The sequence below is a fragment of the Podarcis bocagei genome, assembly GCF_964188305.1.
Source record: "Podarcis bocagei genome assembly, chromosome: 5".
In the NCBI taxonomy this organism is placed as follows: domain Eukaryota; kingdom Metazoa; phylum Chordata; class Lepidosauria; order Squamata; family Lacertidae; genus Podarcis; species Podarcis bocagei.
This window is the reverse complement of record NC_138129.1, coordinates 102,581,533-102,587,532: the sequence shown is the minus strand read 5'-3', so window position 1 is coordinate 102,587,532 and position 6,000 is coordinate 102,581,533. Positions and strand designations below refer to the sequence as shown.

The following is a 6,000-nucleotide window of genomic DNA, read 5'->3' as shown; positions in this document are numbered from 1 at the left end:
TCATTGTCAAAACAATTTCTGTACTGCTGGAGAAGTACCAGTAATGGCTGCAGATTGTAGGCATGTGTGGCTGCATAAATATTTCTTTTATTGCTTGACACAGCTTAGAACTCTGTAAATATGTATAAATTATTATTATTTTGCCATCTGTCATTCTAAAAACAAAGCTAAAATAAAAATAATAAAGAGTGGTGACGAAGGTTTAGCTACACTAAAATATCATTTCTCTTACTGCACCATACCACTAGCCCAATCATGGCAATTGTCAAGAGAACTGGAATGAAAATCAGGGTTATCAAAATTTTATCTGGTGGATCTTCCCAATGCACTTTTTTTGAAGTACAGTTTGAAAAGAATTGTTTATGGATTCCAGTGATGAAGCCCTCAGCAATGGGGTTAGGCCAAAAGCACTTTGCTGTTGCAGCCTTGTCTTCTGTACATAGGGTAAAGTTGTTGTAATACCTGAAGAGAAAAGAACATGACAATGAGTTTGACAAATACATACAAAAAACTATTCTGACAACTCTTTCCCTTCTTTCACTCCAGTCTAACAGATTCTTGACAAGGGATAATAATAGTAATAATAATAATAATAATAATAACAACAACAACAACAACAACAACAACAACAACAACAACAACGATAATAATAATAATAATAATAATTTATTATTTGTACCCCGCCCATCTGGCTGGGTTTCCCCAGCCACTCTACGCGGCTTCCATAGAAACCAAAAAGCACTAAAATATCATACATTAAAAAGCACTAAAATATCATACATTAAAATCTTCCCTTAAGATGTCTTCTGAATGTCAGGTAGTTGTTTATCGTTTTGACATCTGATGGGAGGGCGTTCCACAGGGCGGGCGCCACTACCGAAAAGGCCCTCTGCCTGGTTCCCTGTAGCTTTGCTTCTTGCAATGAGGGAACCGCCAGAAGGCCTCGGCGCTGGACCTCAGCGTCCGGGCAGAACGATGGGGTGGAGACGCTCCTTCAGGTATACTGGGCCGAGGCCGTTTAGGGCTTTAAAGGTCAGCACCAGCACTTTGAATTGTGCTCGGAAACGTACTGGGAGCCAATGTAGGTCTTTCAAGACCGGTGTTATGTGGTCTCGGCGGCTGCCCCCAGTCACCAGTCTAGCTGCCGCATTCTGGATTAGCTGTAGTTTCCAAGTCACCTTCAAAGGTAGCCCCACGTAGAGCGCATTGCAGTAGTCCAAGCGGGAGATAACTAGAGCATGCACCACTCTGGCGAGACAGTCCGCAGGCAAATAGGGTCTCAGCCTGCGTACCAGGTGGAGCTGGTAGACAGCTGTCCTGGATACAGAATTGACCTACGCCTCCATGGACAGCTGTGAGTCCAAAATGACTCCCAGGCTACGCACCTGGTCCTTCAGGGGCACAGTTACCCTATTCAGGACCAGGGAGTCCTCCACACCAGCCCACAATTTTTTGGGTTGCCACCTTTGGTCAGGCAAAATAAGGGATAGGTGGGAGAAAACTGGGAAGCTAAAAATTTACCTCGTGCAGAAATGACTTCAAAGCAATCCATTGCAATGATCAAATGGAAGCTATCTCAGCAACTGAAAACATTCTAACAACAATATTGAAAGGAAATGCTCCCACAAAAAGATGACATCGTGGGGCAACGGGCAGGCTTCTGCGGGGGGGGGGGCAGAACCTCAATTAATTATTTTTAATGCTTTTCAATATTTTTGATAGTGAGCAAGCCTTGGATTATTCACATGTGTTGTATCATTTGGCAGAGACACCTATGCAACTACAGCATGAGGACATGACTTGCTGAAAAAATAATAACGGTAGCCCTATGATACCCTGCCACAGTATAAAGAGAAAATAAATAGTATATGCAGATATATGTTGGAAACTTCCAAACTGTATATATAGTAGAAAATGCTGAAAGACACCCAGAATAATTCAGGAAAACAAAAAATGAATGCTTTTCAACACAAGCTATGGTAGAATTCTATGTTGAACTGTGTGAAGAGTTTTTGTGGTGATAAAGCTCCTGGCAGTGAGAGGCTGAGCAGCTGTGATGTCATGCACTCCTTGCTAAACCCTAACTGTGGAAGGAATGGAAATTATCAATAGAATATTCATTAATGACCACGTCTGTGTGAGGCAGAGACTCAAGGAAGTTGAGAAAATGCAGCAGAAAATGCAGTGGACAAAGAAAACAGAAAACTGAGGAAGTATAGAGGAAAAAGGAAGAGGCCAAAGGAAAAGCTGGGCTGGGGATACAGAAACAATAGGTGTGTGTAGAAAAAGCTCACGCAAGTATGAAGGGCAGGAGAACTTTTATCTGTTGGGAGAAAAGGAGTGTGGCAGGAAGTAAGAAGCCAGAGGGCTGTGCAAGGCTGGTCAAGAGCTGGGATGGGTGAACAAGGAAAGGAGCAATGGGCAGAGGAATGAAAAGCCAGGCGGATGCAGGAATGGCCACTGATGAAGGCATATTTCCTCAATAAATTCCTTCTTTCCCATAGGGAACGACAGTAGCCACACAAATAGGCATTGCTCTGGACAAATGACTTGGAGAACCTGCATTTTGGATTAAATATTTGTCAGTGGTGCTGACAAGAAAGCTGAGTCTGGAGGCCATGAATCTTCCAAAGGAGATGGCAAAATATGAGAATGTAGTGAAAGAGGAACAGAGTAGGAACCAACTATCTATCACCCACATCTAATCTAAAACATATTTAAACATAGGCAGCTGGAGGAAATGGATGAGAAGGTTGAGTGGCTGAGTTGTTATAGGGAAATATTTTGGACTGGTATTGTGATTTGTATCCTCAACATGTGGCTTCCATGCCAGCTGGGGTGATACAAACCTGGGAAAGGGTTTCTTATGTTTCTATCCCCACCTGGATGGTGAATCATAACTGGGTGCAACTTGTCTAACTTCCCAACCAGATTCAAAATCTGAGGCTGCACAGGTTTTGTCCTTTCACAAAAGAGGACACTTCTGCCTAGCAGCGGCTCAGAAGAGAGATTTGGAAGAGATCAGAGTCTCCCCTTGCAACTGTTTCCTGCCCAGCAGCTGGTTGGCAAGACTGCTGACTCTCAGAGCCCTGCCTGCTCCGTAGACTCTCTAGGGTTGGCAGGCGGGAGTAGCACTCCCACCCCCACCCATACTATGGGAATAACAATACAGTGGTACCTCGGTTTACAAACTTAATCCGTTCCGGAAGTCCGTTCTTAAACTGAAACCGTTCTTAAACCGAGGCGCGCTTTCCCTAATGAGGCCTCCCGGTGCTGGTGCCCTTCCAGCGTTCAGATTCTGTTCTTAGACTGAGGTAAAGTTCACAAACACTACTTCCGGTTTTGCGGAGTTCATAAACCAAATCGTTCTTAAACAGGACTGTTCTTAAACCGAGGTACCACTGTGTTGAACAAGGTTAAAGGCCCCAAATACTTTAAACCTTTTCAGTTATTCTTGGATGCATTGGTCTGAAAATAAAATTGTTCAGATTATTTAGAGGTTTTAAGAATTACACATCAATTTAAAAATAATTAATCCAGATATGTGAGTCTGTAGAAGGCACAATTGTTTTGCCTCTCTCCAGGTCAAATATCATGAAAGGCACCCTGTATTTTATGCAACTTTTAGATAAATGATTGCTCAGCCTAATTACAAACAAAATTAATTTAAAGGATAGATGATTCATGTTTGGGGGTGGTGTGGTATTTCAATTATCCCACACACAGAAATCACTGTGGGAAGAAAAAGAACTCTGGTCATCTCCACCCCCGCTTCCTGCTTTTTCACAGAGGGACATGAGTAGCAGCTGCCCTGTGAGCAAGAAAAGGCAATGGCAGTGAGACAAATGATCATCATAGTCACTTTCTTACAAAGGCTATTTGAAGATCATGTGCAATTTAATTATTTGTTCTTTAGCCTTCTTGGTTGAAGAGCAGAATGAAAATTAGTAAAGAAGTAAATAAAAAGTTTCTCACAAATCAAATGCAAGACTGTTGCTTCCCTGGAATCCTCATGAGTATGTCTTGTGCATCTCATTATGTTACACTGAGCCAAAAAAGCGGTCTCTCATTTTCCCAAACCACTCAATTTCTACAGTACAGTTCTTCAAAACAGTTTATCTTTAGCTCAATTTTCAGGTCACACATTCCCAGCTCCATGCATTTTTATAAATACTATTAAAACAACAAATTTGTACATTAGGAGGGGCTTTACCATTGAGTGAGTGCTCCTCTAATCAACCCCACCCCCAGCTTTTTTGGGGAGCTGATGATCACAGCACTCAAACACATTGTGCATAGCAATTGTAGGTATCACAATATGGAAAGGATCAGCTCCTCCACATCTTAAGTGAGGATCCTCTTGTATTATACAGCTGCATTTGAAATTATTCCAACCCCATTGCAAATCAGGATTATTTTCAAACTTTACAGACTTTCAGCTGTTTGCAATGAGAAAATCAAACAAAAGCAATTGAAATAGCTCAACAAATGTTGCAAGTGGTTTCCCCAAATTCAACTGACATTGCAAATTATACTGGTTTCTCCAGTCTCACTATTATTCAACCCCTTCATGGCAACCACCAAAGAGGAATTCAAACAAATAGCCCAGCATGTGTAGACACAAAGTCAGAAAAGCTAAAGCACAGAATGAACTCAGGCTTGCTAGAGAGGTTAAAAACAACAAAAAAGGCTTTTATGTGTATGTCCGTAGCAAAAGGAAGAACAAAGAAACAGTGGGGTCACTCAGAGGAGAAGATGGTGAAATGCAAACAGGGGACACAGAAAGGGCTGAACTCCTCAATGCCTCAGTCTGCTCCGATAAAGAAAACAATGATGGACTCAAGGGCATCCTGATCAAATTTGCAGATGACACCAAACTGGGAGGGGTGGCCAACACCCCAGAGGACAGGGTCACACTTCAAAACGATCTTGACAGATTAGAGAACTGGGCCAAAACAAACAAGATGAATTTTAACAGGGAGAAATGTAAAGTATTGCACTTGGGCCAAAAAAATGAGAGGCACAAATACAAGATGGGTGACACCTGGCTTGAGAGCAGTACATGTGAAAAGGATCTAGGAGTCTTGGTTGACCACAAACTTGACATGAGCCAACAGTGTGACGCGGCAGCTAAAAAAGCCAATGCAATTCTGGGCTGCATCAATAGGAGTATAGCATCTAGATCAAGGGAAGTAATAGTGCCACCGTATTCTGCTCTGGTCAGACCTCACCTGGAGTACTGTGCCCAGTTCTGGGCACCACAGTTCAAGAAGGACACTGACAAACTGGAATGTGTCCAGAAGAGGGCAACCAAAATGGTCAAAGGCCTGGAAACGATGCCTTATGAGGAACGGCTAAGGGAGCTGGGCATGTTTAGCCTGGAGAAGAGGAGGTTAAGGGGTGATATGATAGCCATGTTCAAATATATACAGTGGTGCCTCGCAAGACCTAATTAATCCATTCCGCGAGTCTCTTCGTCTTGCGGTTTTTTCGTCTTGCGAAGCACTGCTATTAGCGGCTTAGCGGCGCCTAGCGTCTTAGCGGCTATTAACGGCTTAGCGGCTTTAAGAAAAAGGAAACAAACTCGCAAGAACTCGCAAGACGTTTCGTCTTGCGAAGCAAGCCCATAGGGAAATTCATCTTGTGGAACGACTCAAAAACCGGAAAACTCTTTCGTCTTGCACATTTTTCGTCTTGCGAGGCATTCGTCTTGCGAGGTACCACTGTAAAAGGATGTCACATAGAGGAGGGAGAAAGGTTGTTTTCTGCTGCTCCAGAGAAGCGGACACGGAGCAATGGATCCAAACTACAAGAAAGAAGATTCCACCTAAACATTAGGAAGAACTTCCTGACAGTAAGAGCTGTTCGACAGTGGAATTTGCTGCCAAGGAGTGTGGTGGAGTCTCCTTTTTTGGAGGTCTTTAAGCAGAGGCTTGACAAGCATATGTCAGGAGTGCTCTGATGGTGTTTCCTGCTTGGCAGGGGGTTGGACTAGATGGC

General features: G+C 43.1%; 1 long non-coding RNA gene across 1 annotated transcript in view; it reads right to left on the bottom strand.

Moving 5' to 3' along the window:
• Positions 1–343: 343 nt before the first annotated feature.
• The window catches only part of LOC308586623, a 60,945-nt gene continuing 55,288 nt past the window's right edge, over positions 344–6,000 (bottom strand). Inside the window, exon 3 of the long non-coding RNA XR_014007971.1 lies at positions 344–462. This is a non-coding gene — a long non-coding RNA (uncharacterized lncRNA). The remainder of the gene's footprint in view (positions 463–6,000) is intronic.